The sequence below is a fragment of the Glycine max genome, chromosome 17, assembly GCF_000004515.6.
Source record: "Glycine max cultivar Williams 82 chromosome 17, Glycine_max_v4.0, whole genome shotgun sequence".
Classification (NCBI taxonomy): Eukaryota; Viridiplantae; Streptophyta; class Magnoliopsida; order Fabales; family Fabaceae; genus Glycine; species Glycine max.
The window spans coordinates 15,334,132-15,351,192 of NC_038253.2; positions in this window are offsets into that span (position 1 = coordinate 15,334,132).

Here is a 17,061-nt window from a genome sequence, read left to right on the forward strand (position 1 = left end):
ATTGCACAATTTACTGTACTTCTCCATCTCTATCACTGTCAGACCCTCTTCTTCTCCTACGTTGGCATCTCCTTTTATTTCTTTCTCATATCCTTCTCCTTCATTTTATTTTCATTTCAGTGTTATGATAAATTCTCCTTTTTTTTATAACCCCTCCTATGTTTGTATTACAGAAACAGAAGAAGAGCGACTATGAGGAAATGTTGTCAGTACAATGTTGGAGAATGAGCAAAAGGGAGAAAGTATGAAAGTCCAAAAATTAGATGATGTGTGATGGCCCAAGCATACATGCTTAGGCCCTGCTACCTTGTTGATTACAGTTTCCACCCCCATAATTTCTCTCAAAAGTAATAACCATGCACTACACAATAATCTTCTTACTTTTTTTTTTTGGAAAATTAAGTTAAGAAACTGACAATTGTTTTCATTTCTTATGGATCTTATAATTATTTTTTATTTCTCAAATGGAGTCTAATCTATAACTTCACACTCACGAAGCTTCTCAAAAGTGAATTTACACAGTTCAATCATCAGTTTTTTGATAATACCATACAATCTTTGTTCTTCCTAATTGTCAATGATCATTGTTCATCTACAAGGTTACAATGATTTCCCAAAAAGGTCATTATGAATGTCTGGTAATGTTTATATTGGATATGGAAGATGCATTGCTTTGTGCATTTTTTTTTGTCGGTGTTCAGTTAGGACATCTTTTTTATTTTCAGTCTTTGTTGTATTATGTCAGTTCTGAAAATTGTCAGTTTGAATTCAGTTACATTGCAATACAATTGTAGTACCATGTTCCTGTTTATTTTTGGTCAATACAACCGAAAATCACACAAAACATCCTTTCTATTTCCTTTTCAACTTCATTCATTTTTTTGGAAGTTTTCGTTCGTAAGTTTCAGTGCAAACTGAATACAATGGAGCTTCATGGGTTGTTAATTTTGTTGTTATTAGAATATTGTCCAATTGTTTTTTTTTATTTGGTTTCCTCTTTACCTGCCCTGTTGTTTTCTGATTATACATGTACTATTCATATGAGTGTTATACATGTGTAGTAGAGTAACAAGAGAATTAAATTCCATTTCAAGTGTTATATACCGCAACAAGTTCAATTTTTTTTAAGCGTACTCAAGGTTTTGATGTTCATACTAATTTGAATTTTAACTTCTGGAGCCAAATTTTACTACATAGTCTGCCAATGTATGTCTATAATAGTGTTAGATGTACTAATTCATATAATCACCAACCATCTCTTGCTTGCTCTTCTTGAAATTTAGTTTATCCATTGTTTCTTTGGCAAGATGTGTGCTTTGTTTGACAGTATTACCCCAAGCTGCTGCTACAACTGGGCCACTGTGAGTAGCTAAATTTCCTTTATGGCTTCCTTTCAATTTGATATGTTTGCAACTGTTACTGTACTTGCACCCACTCCAACTCCTATATTTTCGTGGCCCTTTAACTTGCACTATGTAAACTTGTTCGTGAAGGAGTGGGTGCTCAAACAAATAATTTTGATTGTATCAAATGTCTTCCCTTTTTATTTTGTTACTTGCATTACAATTAAAAAAATGAAAATATTTTATATGATTTTTCTTTTTTTATTGCTTTATGTGGATGAAGGGGCAGTGCTCAAAAACTTCAATTTGCTAGAGTAGAAGGTTGATGCTTTGTGTGAAGCTTCATTTGGGTATTGTGATGAAAAGAAGCTAGAATTTGATCCTTTTATGTCATAGGAAGAGCAGTGGTTTGTCTAGAGGGATATGACTTAAACAGCTTAGGAATGTTGGCACTAAGCTAACTAAATATAAACAAAAGATACAAGAAAGGAACGAGAATCTGATCTCAATCCTCCTGCTCTCCTATACATTCTTCCTCTCCTCAGGTTCTCTCTGTTGCCATCATTATCTCATCCTTCTAGGCAAATTGGAATGACTCAAGTAATAGTCATTTCCTGTTATATACTAGGATTAATCATGGAAATCAATATTTGTTGAAGTCTTAAATCATTAAAACCATTTCACTTTCCATAACATGACATCATTATGTACTCAAATAATTCACTCTTCACAAAATATTCAGAATTAATGTAGAGAAGGTTGTTGTCATCGTACAATGCTAACTCGGTTAAGGCAAATGTAATTTGCAAGTTTTCATCTCTTTCTAAAATGGTGTGCATATTGTCAAGTCTACTATCTTCCATTTTTCTCTAAATCTTTTATATTGAAACTATTACATGGTTGAATTTCAGGACTCTAAATGGATGTAGTGCATTCCTGACTAGAGACAAGTAGCAAGAATCCTTAACAACCTCCTAAAGTAAACCAGCAAGGCACTGAAATATTACATTCTACCATCAGTTTTGATGGTGCTGACTGATACTAATTTTAAGAGTGGTGTTCATTGGTTGATTAGTGCTATCACTTTATTACAAGATTAACACTTATGGGGAATCTTTAAATTAGACAACACAGCTAAACTATTTATGTGTTAACAGAAAACATTCATAATTTCTTTTGAGATGTTATATATGACTATTTACTCACTATCTTAATGTCATGCTTCTCTTTTACTGTTTACTTAAGTGTGTAATTAATCAATTAGTCTTTATAAACGAAATTGTTGATGCATCGTTTGTTCAAGAGGTTATTTAGCATCAAAGTATTTTTTTTAATCGGTAAATGTTAATTGTTATTTTTGTTAAAGAGGATTGAATTCGTGACCTTTTCTCCTTTCGGTTCTTTCTTAACGATCCAATTAACCTTATATCACGAGTATGTAATAGGAGGAAGTTAATGTGGAAAACTTGGTATGGACTAAAAAAGGTTGTGTGGGCAAAGGAGGCATTACCAAAGCGTAAGAACTTAGTATGGCAAGCTTGCAGGAATACTTATGGTAAAAGCGAATTTGTATAGTAGGCACATTATTGAATATGTAATTTGTCCAATTTCCAAAATAAAAGAGAAGTTGTTCTGCAGGTTATCCAGAAAAGCTTGCTTTCTTTGTGGGGTGTTGCTTTGGGCACTAGCAGAATTGCTGGTACATCCAACAAAATTTTTAAATTCCAATAATACCCCTCCCTTATAACTTCTTTTGGGATTTTGTTCTTCACGTGAGCTTTTTTTTTTTCCCTTCACATTCGTTCTCCTGAGAGGTATTCCGAGAGAGTTGCTCGTTTGTTGTTGGGTCCTCTTTGGTGGAGGTGCATTGTTTACGATGGTTTGTCGGCAAGTGATGGTTGTGGCGGTGGTTGATTTGGCCATTAACGGCGTAGGTAAGGTCTTCGATCTGTATTTTCCGCTTTAAACTTATAGATTGATAATCTGTAAGTTATATAAAAGTTACGGATTAATAATCTGTAAGTTATATAAAAGTTACGGATTGATAATCTGTAAGTTTTATATAACTTACGGGTTGGTAATCCATAAGAAACTTACGGATTCACAATCCGTATGTTACTTACGGATTGCCAATCTATAAGTTTGTTTTTATTTTTTTAATTGTTATAAATTTGTTTTATTGTTTAATTAAATAAAATTAGAATTTTTAATTAAAAAACTTTTAAATTGATATAGTTTCAATATTCATTCAAACTTGTAGTTTGTATAGTTTGAAAATGATATTAATCTTAACATGATTTATACTTTTAACTTAATTTAGTCGTTTTAACATAAATTTTGTTTTTTTGTCCTTTCTAATTTAATGTATTAAATTATTAAATGCAGTAAAAAATGTAAAAAATATGTGATAGTATAATTATGGCGTGGTTAGGGGTTTTTTGTTTGTCATTGAAATTTTTCAATGTTTTGTTTAGATGGACAAAGATCAACAAATGTATGATAGTATAATGTCTGGAGAAGTTGATATGAATGAACAAAATGAAGATGAAGCTGGTGTGAATGAAGAACATGTTGATTGTTCTAATGCATTCAATACTTCTCAGGTATTAATATGATTTATTGTTATTAAAGTAAATGAATGTCCCTTAAAGACTAAACCATTATGGATTGCATTGTAGGCGTTTGCTCCCCGTGATGATGTTCTGCATTAGGCTTGATATGTTATTTATGAAATTGGTTTTGTGACGATGATTATGAGGTCAGACACAAATAATGATATTAGAGGAAGGACCTCATTTGTTTTAATTGGTTGTGAAAGGAGTGGTTAGTATAGGGCCAAGAAAAAAGATTTGGTAAGAACAATTACTAGCATTAGAAAATATGGGTGTCCCTTTAAGCTGCGTGTGAAACCAGTGATGGGAGGCAAAGGATGGATGGTGAAGTTAATGTGTGGGAGTCACAATCATGAATTGGCCGAGTCATTAGTTGGACATCCATATGTTGGTCGATTGATTAAGGATGAGAAGATCATTGTTGTTGATATGACAAAGTCAATGGTGAAACCAAGAAATATTCTTCTAACATTGAAGGAGTACAATGTCAATAGTTTTAGAACAATCAAGCAAATATACAATGCAAGAAATGCTTACCATTCTTCTATAAAAGACAATAATACTGAAATGCAACAACTAATAAAGTTTCTTGAATAGGATTAGTGTATTCATTAACATGGATTAAAGGATGAAGATGTTGTATGTGAAATATTTTGGAGTCATCCTGATGCAATCAAATTAACCAATGGTTGTAATTTGATATTTTTGGTAGATAGTACGTACTAAAGAAATAGGTATAGGCTGTTGTTACTTGATATTGTTGGTGTGACACCAACAGGGATGACATTCTCTGTTGCTTTTGCCTATTTGGAGGGAGAACATCTAAATAATATTGTTTGGGCTCTACAACAGTTTCAAGGTCTTTTCCTCGGACGTGATGAACTCCTTGGAGTTATTGTTACGGACAGAGATCTAGCATTGATGAATGCAGTGAAAAGTGTATTCCATGAGGCTACCAATTTGTTGTGTCAATTTCACATTGATAAGAATGTCAAGGAAAAGTGTAAAACCCTAGTTGGTCAAAAAAATGCATGGGATTATGTCATGGAAGCTTGGAGGAGTTTGGTGGATTGTCCTTCTGAGCAACAGTTCGATGAGTGCCTTAAGAAGTTTGAAATTGCTGCTCATTGGGCCTTAAAAAGACTACTACGGAATAGCCTTAGAGACCTATGTAGTGTTTAGGAAACCATGAATAACATGATCATGCTGCAACACACTGAAATTAAGACATCTTTTGAGACAAGTACACATGTGGTTGGACGTGTTTTTAAAGTTACCTTATACAAGAAACTACTTGACATGGTATCAAGGTATGCTTTAAACCAGATTGTTGCTGAGTTTGAGCATGTACATTATGTTGGCAAAAACCCTTATCATTATGGATGTATCATGAGAACTACTCATGGTCTTCAATGTGCATGTGAGCTAGCTAAATATGTTGTTGGTACCATACCACTTGACACAATCCATATGTTTTGGTGGAGGCTAAGTTTTTTAGACCAAGGGTTATCTGAGCCCGATGCCAGCATAACCGAAGAGAGGGCAACCATATCCACGCGGTTTGAAGAACTTGATATTTGTGGAAAAGTTACTCTAAAGAGTAAACTTCGGGAAATTGTCTACCCTGATCTAAACTCTATGTGTGCTCCTCCAGACAAGATGAAAACAAAAGGTGCTCAGAAGAAACCGACAACCAAACATCAAAGTTCAACAAAGTGTGATCCATCTTACTGGGAGTATGTTGATGCATTACATTCTGTGCAAAATAGTAATTCTTTAGTCAAATATAGTGTATCATCATCTGACCAAGCAAAACCAAGAAGGACCATGCCGATGTTCGATCAATTTCATCCATGCATTCATGATTCCATTGAAAACATTGTTGATGTCTGTCAAACCCTAATTCAGTTTGGGTAAAAAAAAAAAGGAAAAGAGTAAAAAAAAAAGAAAAAAACGTAAACACATAAAAAAGAAGACAAAAAACATAAAAAAAGTAAAAAATAAAAAATAATAAAGAAAAGGTGAAAAAAGCAGAAGAAGAACATTATATATATAAAAAAAGGAACAAAACATGTTAAAAAAAAGAAAAAAGAAAGAAAAAATACACTGTGTGACCTATTGGGCTCTTAAAGAAAGCCCATAAAGTCAAGAGACAACACAGTGCATAAAAGCGAAAAAAGGAAGGTCTCTGGAATTAAGGCACAGATGGGCACGAATCCCAAGAAAAAGAAAACGAACCAATCCGGCGGCACCATTTGGCAAGCTTTGTCAGAGAAGAGAGAGGGGTCATCAAGTAATCAATCATCCCTTCTTTCTCTCAAGCTTTCGTCTCACCTTTCCTCTCTTCTTCTTCTTCTTCTTCTTCTTCTTCTTCTTCTTCTTCTTCTATGTTCTCCTCTTCTATTTTTTTTTTACCAAAGTCCGGAAAATTTTTATATTCCAAAGAGAAAGGATAGGCAAAATGTTTAGGACAGGTACTAGATCTCTATGAAGAATTTGTGCGAAGATGGGACTCGAGCTTCTCGATGCAGGTGTTAGTGAGTTGCATGATTCCATAGCCTATGATGCCCGAGATGACGATGCACGCTGTGGCGAATGCAAGGAAGAAAGGTTTAGATTCGTGGGTCTTTCACACGATCCATTTCTACTCGATCACCATCTCTCTTTTCCCCTTGCCGCCTTTCACCTCCGCTACTCCAGCAACGCCTCTGTTGTCGCCCCTGTAGTGGTCTCGCATCACCAGCCAGTGACACTAAGGGGGGAGGGCACACCACCCTCCGTGGTGGTTGTGACGCCCTCTACCCCTCACATATATGTACTAATAATAAAAGAAATAAGAAATCAAAATTAATTAAAAGTTTTTAAAACACATTTAAATATAAGCCTTTCAAAAGGGTAAAAGGCTCACATTCACTTTTCCAACATCATAATAAAACTTGTCCAAATAAATAATAAATCATCTCGGCTCAAAACAAGGTGGTCCAAGACTTCATGCAATTAATATAGAAACCTATGCCCCAATGTCATATCCTATCAGAGCATTGTGTTCCCGTGTCCTTTAGCATGAGGTTCTTCGTAGTAATCCACCTAACCATCTACTCCCACGAACACAAAGTTCGAGATCATCACAGGATCCAAACACAAATAGCACACAGGGAGTGAGTTGTCACATTCCTAACTAATAGAAAGAAACAACACAACATGCATGTATAAATAAATATCATATAAACAAAATACATCTTACTTAAGTATAGCTCACGTTATTTCACCACTTTGTCGTGCAACATCACATCAAAACACCACACATCTCATTCATTTTCACAACATTCACGTACTCAATGATCAAAACACAATATCACTAAATCAATCAATATCGATCAATACACAAGCGTTGTGCAATAGATACACTAAGACTCAATCCTATATGCAATGTGGTACCATGTCAGTGAAAAAACTTGTCGGACGCCTAGGAGTACATGACAAGACAAACCACACACTAGCAAGTCAGGTCACTCTCACTAGGTAAAATCATAGAGAGACCAGTCAGGATCACGCTGTTTTGCGAGAATGCTCCAACCATGTGGGATTGGCACAGGCTTAAAGGAGCACTCAAACTGGGTGTATTTACCCCCAAGGCCTACACTTCGAAGAGTCCGTTAGGGTCTCTCCCTTCTAATTCAGGTCTAACCTAGAAAACATTTTAGCACATAGACTGTATCTATAACTGTACAAAACACACAACTCCTCAATTGTTCTCAAAATAGTTTTACCTCGTCGTGCTTGTGATTAAACTCGTCGGGTCCCCATAGTGGTTCCCATCACAATACTTATCACGCATTAACCCGTCGCCCTTAAAGGGTCTTATAGTCGTGTGATTGTACAATTCATAGTTCATAACTCAATGCACACAACATCTCAATGCATACATATATATTACAGGTCAATACATACTCAATTTATCACATACACTTGGTCTCAATCACAATGGTATAATCCCAATTTAACATGTTATCACACCACATGAATCATTTACACTTTACTTATGAACTATGCAATACACATGACTCCTCAATTGTTCTCAAAATAATTTTATCTCGTCGCGCTTGTGATTAAACTCGTCGGGTTCCCACAGTGAATCCCATCACAATACTCGTCGCGCAAAAACTCGTCGCCCTTAAAGGGTCTTACAATTGTGTGATTGCACAGTTCATAACTCACAACTCAATACACACATCTCAATACACATGTATTTCACCATTCATCACAGGTTCAATTTGTCGCTTACTCACAATTTGAATCACAATTTCATAATCTCAATATAAAAATTTATACAAAAGGTTTATCACAACATGGGGAGTAAAACCCCTCAAATAATTTCACACAATTATATTAAAATCAATTAATCAAAATCATAGGTATAAAAAAATGAAAACACCAAGAGCACTCAATTTTATCAACCAATTCCCATCAAGACATCAATATTGTATTTATAATCATAAAGGAAAATTTATAATTCAATAAACATCCCAAAATAAACCCCAATTTAACCCTCTAAGGATCACAACCCCAATTTTCTTAGTAAAGATGATGATCCATGGTTATGGCATAAACGGATTGCTCATATAAACATAGAACATTTAAATAGATTAATATCAAAAGATTTAGTTGTTGGTTTGCCAAAACTAAGATTTGAAAAAGATAGGCTATGTGATGCTTGTCAAAAGGGAAAACAAACTAGAGTTTCTTTCAAATCTAAAAACATTGTTTCAACTACTCAACCCTTACAATTACTACATATGAATTTGTTTGGTCCTTCCAGAATCATGAGTTTTGGAGGAAGTTACTATGCTCTTGTTATAGTTGATGATTATTCTAGATACACATGGACTCTTTTCATCACTCATAAGAATGATGCATTTCAAGCATTTAGAAAACTTGCAAAAATTATTCAAAATAAGAAAAATCTCAAGATTATATCAATTAGGAGTGATCATGGGGGTGAGTTTGAAAATAAAGAATTTGAATTATTTTGTGATAAGCATGGGATTGAGCAGAATTTTTCTGCACCAAGAACCCCTCAACAAAATGGTGTTGTTGAAAGGAAAAATAGATCTTTGGAAGAGATTGCTAGAACTTTATTAAATGATACACCTCTTCCAAAATATTTTTGGGCTTAAGCCATTAACACTGCATGTTACATTTTAAATAGGGCTTTAATAAGACCCATTTTAAAGAAAACTCCATATGAATTGTTCAATGGCAGAAAACCAAACATCTCACATCTTCATATCTTTGGTTGTAAATGTTTTGTATTGAATAATGGAAAAGATAACTTAGGAAAATTTGATGCTAAGTCAGATGAAGGTATTTTCCTTAGATATTCTCTGCATAGTAAAGCTTATAGAATATATAATAAAAGAACAATGACAATTGAAGAGTCTATACATGTTTCCTTTGATGAGTCTAATGTCATTCTTCCAAGGAAGGATTTTTTAGATGATATTTCAGATTCCTTAGAAGATACACATATTCATGGAAATGACTCTAAAGAAAAAGATGAAGGAAGCAATGAAGATTCTCAAGATAATGGAGTTAGAGCAAATAATGAACTTCCAAGAGAATGGAAAGCCTCAAGAGATCATCCCCTCGACAACATTATTGGTGATATATCAAAAGGGGTAACAACTAGACATTCTCTTAAAGATTTATGCAATAATATGGCTTTTGTATCTATGATTGAACCTAAAAATATAAAAGAAGCCATAGTAGATGATAACTGGATCATTGCCATGCAAGAAGAACTGAATCAATTTGAAAGAAACAATGTGTGGAAACTAGTAGAAAAACCTGAAAATTATCCTGTCATAGGAACAAAATGGGTTTTTAGAAATAAATTAGATGAACATGGCATAATTATTAGAAATAAGGCCAGGTTAGTAGCAAAAGGGTATAATCAAGAAGAGGGAATAGACTATGAAGAAACATATGCTCCAGTTGCAAGATTAGAAGCCATTAGAATGCTCTTAGCATATGCATCCATAATGAATTTTAAGCTCTATCAAATGGATGTTAAAAGTGCTTTTCTAAATGGTTTAATTCAACAAGAAGTATATGTTGAACAACCTCCAGGTTTTGAAATCTCGGATAAACCAAATCATGTTTATAAATTACAAAAGGCTTTTTATGGTTTGAAACAAGCCCCTAGGGCATGGTATGAACGTTTAAGCAATTTTCTCCTAGAAAAAGAATTTTCTAGAGGAAAAGTGGATACCACATTATTCATAAAGAGAAAGCATAATGATATTTTGTTGGTTCAAATATATGTTGATGATATAATTTTTGGATCCACTAATGATTCATTGTGCAAGGAGTTTTCCCTTGATATGCAAAGTGAATTTGAAATGTCAATGATGCGAGAACTAAAGTACTTCCTGGGATTACAAATCAAGCAAACTCGAGAAGGTATATTCATCAATCAATCCAAGTACTGCAAGGAATTGATCAAAAGATTTGGGATGGAAAGTGCAAAACACATGGCTACACCAATGAGCACTAGCTGTTACTTAGATAAAGATGAATCTGGTCAATCTATAGACATGAAACAATATCGAGGTATGATCGGATCTCTTCTCTATTTATCTGCTAGTAGACCTGATATTATGTTTAGTATATGCATGTGTGCTAGGTTTCAATCCAACCCCAAACAATCACATTTGAGTGCAGTTAAGAGAATCATGAGATATCTATTAGGTACAATAAATTTAGGATTATGGTATCCTAAGAACTCAACATGTAACTTAATAGGATATTCTGATTCTGACTTTGCCGGATCTAAAACTGATAGAAAAAGCACAAGTGGAACTTGTCAATTCATTGGTTCCGCTCTTGTCTCATGGCATAGTAAGAAACAAAACAGTGTTGCTTTATCCACTGCTGAAGCGGAATATATTTCTGCCGGCAGTTGTTGTGCACAAATTTTATGGATGAAGCAACAATTATCTGACTATGGTATCCTTCTTGATCGTATACCTATTAGGTGTGATAATACTAGTGCCATAAATCTATCCAAAAACCCTGTTCAACACTCTAGAACCAAACATATAGAAATTAGGCACCATTTTCTTAGAGATCATGTCCTAAAGGGAGATTGTATATTAGAGTTTGTTGATACAAAGAATCAGCTTGCTGATATCTTTACAAAACCTCTCCCAAAAGAAATATTCTTTCCAATAAGAAGAGAATTAGGCCTTTTAGACCTTAGTGATTTGGATAGGTAATTTTCATGAATGATTGATTGTGTTTTGATTAAGTATGACGCTTGTTTTGTTTAATTTAGTTTACTTTTCTTGTTAATATAATTAACTCTTAAGATAGTATAAGTTTTTAGACTTAGAAATAAGTTTTTCTTTTAGGAAAAGGCTATTTTTTGTTCTGGTAATCGATTACATGAATAATGTAATTGATTACACTAGAACAGATGACCTGTAATCGATTACAGTATTCATGTAATCGATTACCAGTAGGCTGCCTCCTCCTGTAATCGATTACCATTACTTGTAATCGATTACCACGCGTCCTATTCTATAAATATCACATTTTCCAGAAATCCCTGCGCAGCCCCTTCCTCCTTGCGACGTTCCTCCATTCCCAAACCTCCAAACCTTCCTATCTCACTCATTTCTTCATCAAATCAACTCCTATAAATTGCAATCTTCTTCTTTTTCATTTTTCTTTTGATTTCACCGATTGAAATCTGCAAAAACTCCTTCAAATGGTAGAATCGTCAAAGAAACGTAAGGGTTCATCCGCCTCCGCTTCGGCTTCAAGAGCTCATCGTTCCGAAGCCACTAGCGCATCCACAGCACCAATTCCACCCTCATTATCCTCTTCTACATTGTTTTCTTCCGAAGAACAGCATAAACGGTATTCAAATCTTTTCTCATCTCGTTCCATTATCGACCCTAAGTTTATTGATATGAAATTCTTTTTTGCTGAAACTTTTGATTGCATTCAAGCCTTTCAGAACCTAGGTCTTATACCTTTCATGTCATTACAATTGCCTGTTTATCCTGAATTGGTTAAATCTTTTTATTGTAATCTTGAAATTCAGGACAACACTTTGATTTCTGAGGTTTTTGGGATAAAAATGGTCATCGACCAATCCCTTTTCCATGACTTAACCCAATTGTCCAGTGACGGTGTACCATTTGAAGGTACACTGAATGACGATTGGAAATTTGATTTCTCTGCACATGATGTCCGCCAGTTGGTTTGCACCAACAATGCGGATATGACCGGATGCCTTTTTGTCGGTTCATTGGCTTTTGAAAGCCGCATCCTTCATTATCTGATTGTGCGGATTTTGCTTCCATGATCTTCCAATCTTGCCCAAGTTTCTGAGGAAGATCTTGTTATCATGTGGGCCTTTCATATCGGCCGTCAACTTGACTGGGCACATCTTGTAAGATATCGCATGCATAAGGCATTGCGATTAAATGCACCTTTGCCATATCCACATCTTGTCACACTCTTTTTCCGCCATTTTCAAATTCCTCTTGATTCTGAACCTTATGTTCCAATCAAGAGATCTTTTTTAATTGGTGCTGCTGTGATTGCTTCTTTTGGTTACCGCAAAGAGCATGATGGCTCTTGGGTCAAAAAGGGCGCTCAACTCGTTGATGAAGAAGGCAATCTACCAGTTGAAGATAATTCCACTCTTCTTCGAAGGCTTATGGACAAGTTTGATGGACTTCAGACTTTTGTTGGTGACAAGTTTGATGCCATGGAATTGCAAGTCGACATGCGGTTCGATGCCATGGAATCAAGGATCACCAAAGTTGAAGAAGATGTCTCCTTCATCCGTACTTGCTTTGATCCACCACCATCGCCTCCATCATCATCTCAGCTTAAGTATTATAACTAAGTATTATTAGTGATTAAGTATTATTGGTACTTTGGTTTATCGCCGTGTATTTGGCTTTTTGTTGCTCTAGTTATCGTAATCTTGCACTATAATTATATTTCTAGACTTTGCTTTGGTTGTTTATGACAATGTATGGATTTATTTTGGTTTATTGTTTGGCTCTGTTTGGATATTGATTATGTTGCTTAGTTCTTTTTGATGTTGCCAAAGGGGGAGAGAACTTGAGAGAACTTGGGTTAGAAATCAATTATCAATTAGAAATTTATCATTAAGTAAAGTTAGGCATACATGCCAAAAGATAGGTGGAGTAAGGGTTGTGTGAACGTGCTATCATCTTATATATAGCGTGTCTTGATTTCAGGAATTGTCATCATCAAAAAGGGGGAGATTGTAGACAAAGGATCAAGCTGAATGTTTTGATGATGCCAACGTTTCACATGCGTCTCAAAGCTTTATTCAAGACAAAGAAATTAAAGATATTCAAGATGGATGATCAAGACAGTCTCTAGAGTCTTAGAAAGGGTATATTAAATAGGAAGGGAATTCCAATTGAAGTAGTAAAAAGTTTGGCCAAGAATTTTAAGTTAAAAAGTCTTTTTCAACAAATTTACTCTCTGGTAATCGATTACCAGAGGATGTAATCGATTACCAGTGGCCAAAACTGATTTACAACAGCTATTAAAATTTGAATTCAAAATTTGCACTGTGTAATCGATTACACATATATGGTAATCGATTACCAACAGTTTCTGAACGTTTTTAATTCAAATTTTAAAGCTTGTAATCGATTACACACATACTGTAATCGATTACCAGAGCAGATTTTTAGAAAATATTCTCAACAGTCACATCTTTTTATGTGGTTCTTGAATGGCTATCAAAGGCCTATATATATGTGACTTGAGACACGAATTTGCTAAGAGTTTTTCAGAACAAAAAGGTCTTATCCTCTTAAAAAGAAAAATCGTTTTATCCTCTTACAAATTCCTTGGCCAAAACACTTGTGATTCAATAAGGAATTATTTGAGTGCTCAAATTGTTCGATCTATCTCTTTCAAGAGAGATTTCTTCTTCTCTTCTTCTTTATTCTGAAAAGGGATTAAGAGACCGAGGGTCTCTTGTTGTGAAAGGATTCTAAACACAAAGGAAGGATTGTCTTTGTGTGTTTAGAACTTGTAAAAGGAATTTACAAGATAGTGGAACTCTCAAGCGGGTTGCTTGGGGACTGGACGTAGGCACAAGGGTGTGGCCGAACTAGTATAAATCTGAGTTTGCATTTTCTCTTCCCTTAAACTCCTTTATTTATTATTGTTTTATATTCATATTCAAATTGTTCTTTTGAATCATTATTTAAGGAATTTGTTATTAAGGGAATTTATAACTTGAATAGAAAGTTAAATAGAACTTTTAATTGGGGAAATAATTTGTAATATCTTAATTCAACCCCCCCCCCCTTCTTAAGATATCTGAGGCCACTTGTCCAACATTTTCCAACCCTGCTGTCTAAGTGCGGGTTGGGCCGGGTCGTCCTAATCCGGTTCCAACCCAACCCCAAAAAAACAAATTACTATTTACATCCCATTTTTAAGACATGCACCCTTTTCTCATTTTGGGCCTAACCCATTTTTTGTGAAGTCTAAAATAAAATGAAAACCGCTATTTACACCCATTTCATAAACACATGCACCTTCTTTCCTTTTGGGTCTAACTCAGTTTTGTGAAGTTTGAAAAAAAATGAATACCGCTATGAAGTTTGAAAGAAAAAGAATACCTCTACTTAGACCTTTTTTTTTCAACACATGCACCTTCTTTTGTTTTGGGCCTAGCCCATTTTTTTTATTAAGTCCGAAATAAGATAAAATTGTTGGTTACATCCTCCACCTTTATATATGAACCCCTGCCACTTAGGACAATGACTAAGCCCACCATGTCAGCACTCCGTCAATATTGATAAAGTTAAAGTCAACCCTTTGACTTTGACAAAAATAAAAGGACAAAAAGAATATTAAAAATAAAATAAAATTAATCATAAATCGTAGTGGATAGCTCTTTACTTTATTTTTTTATTGTCTCTATTGTTTATTTTATTATTCAATGTGATTTTCTTTTTATCATTGTCTAGCTAGTTTAATTAATAATGCATAGTAAATATCTCTTTATGAATCTTATTTCCCCACGTTTCAATTTTGCATCCTTTATTAATAAGTGTACTCCCCACTTCTATTTTATCACTTTCTATCCTTATTCTATTCATTTGATTTTCTATCACTATGTCAATTATTTATTTATTTATTTTTGTAAATTTGCATTAGCATTCTTTAGTACACGCTTACGTTTTGTGTGCTCCATTATGGATCTCCGACTTGCTTGGTGGTGTTTCAATAATGTGTGAGTAAGTTTTGTGAATGACATGTTGAGTCCCCGACTTGATTGAGTTCACAAAGTTTAACATAAAAATAAATTCTTTTCTAAAAATGTAACATTCTCAAATAAACGATCACTCAATTCTCTTTTTTCACATTTCGCGCACTCGATGTTGGGTCTTCGACTTGCTTGACAGTGTTTCAATAAAGTATGAGTAAATTTTGTGAATGCCATGTTGGATCTCTGATTTGCTTGAATTCACAAATTTTACCACAAAACCAAAATCTTTCAAAAAAATAATAAAATAAAATAAAATCAACCCAACACAAAAGCTCTTTTTCTACAAAGAATTACGTAAGTTTGATTTACTCATTACACCTGGGGATACGTAGGAGTAAGGGGCAAACACCTTGTTGACCTAAAAAAGTAAAACTAAATGTAAAAAAAACATAAAATTTCTTCTTTTTTCCAAATAAATAAATAAAAATATATTATTTTCTTTCTTTTTCTAAATAAACAAAAAATATAACAAACATAACTCATGTTCTCAAGGGAAAAAAAATAATTAAGAAGTCATTTTATTTTTAGCGAAACTCGATTAAAGGTTGTCGTCTTCATGATGAGGGTGTGGAGTGCGAACACCTTCCCTATGTGTAAACGAAATCTTTTTTTCTCAAATCATACACCATTCCTTATTTTTTTTGTTTTCCCGACGTTTTCCTTAAATAAACGTTGGTGGTGACTCCCTAAGTAAGTTTTCCATTTGTTTTGGAAAACAATTTGTTTATCTAATTTTTTATTTTGTTGTCTCGTCGTGGCCCACATTGAAATAAGCCCGATGTCAGCATAACCGAAGAGATGGAAACCATATCCAAGCGGTTTGAAGAGTTTGATATTTGTGGCAAAGTTACTCTAAAGAGTAAACTTTGGGAAACTGTCTACCCTTATCCAAGCTCTATGTGTGCTCCTCTAGAAAAGGTGAAACCAAAAGGTGCTAAGAAGAAATTGACAATCAAATATCAAAGTTCAACAAAGCATGGTTTGTCTTACTGAGAGTATGTTAATGCATTACATTCTGTGCAAAATAGTAATTCTTTAGTCAAACATAATGCATCATCATTTAACCAAGCAAAACTAAGAAGGATCATACTGATGTTGGATCAATTTCATCCATGCATTCATGATTCCATTGAAAACATTGTTGATGTCAAAGTTGATGGTAACTATGGATATCATGCAATTGTTGCCTTATTATGTATGGGTGAGGATTCATGGTCTTTGGTTCGAAACCATTTGCTTAAAGAACTTGCAAAATGGTCTGATGAGTATATCAAGCTGCTTGGTGGCATAGACAAATTTGAGGAATTAAAATGGTCCCTACTTGTTGATGGATTATCCATGATATATAAGTTTTTATTTACATTTTGATGGATTCAATTTGGTTTAAATAAATGTAATTATAACTGTTACATGCAGGTTACCATGGATAAGTAGATGAATATAACCGACATGGGATATGTGATTGCATCAAGGTATAATGTCATCCTTGTTTTTCTTTCTCCTCAACAAAGCATGTCATTTTTTCCTCTTAGAAGTCAACCACTAATAGATTGTTATGTACATCGCGTTATATGGTATCGGTCATGTGTGTGACAATCATTTTGTTTAGGTAAAAGCATGATCATCCTGTTTGTGTAATTTTTGTAAAAAAATTTGTTCTGATAATTTGAATGTGTATGTCCCTATGTAATAGGTATTTCTAAGAGGTCGTTGTCCCTTACTGCCAGTAGTTTTGTTATGGTTACACATTTTCATCATC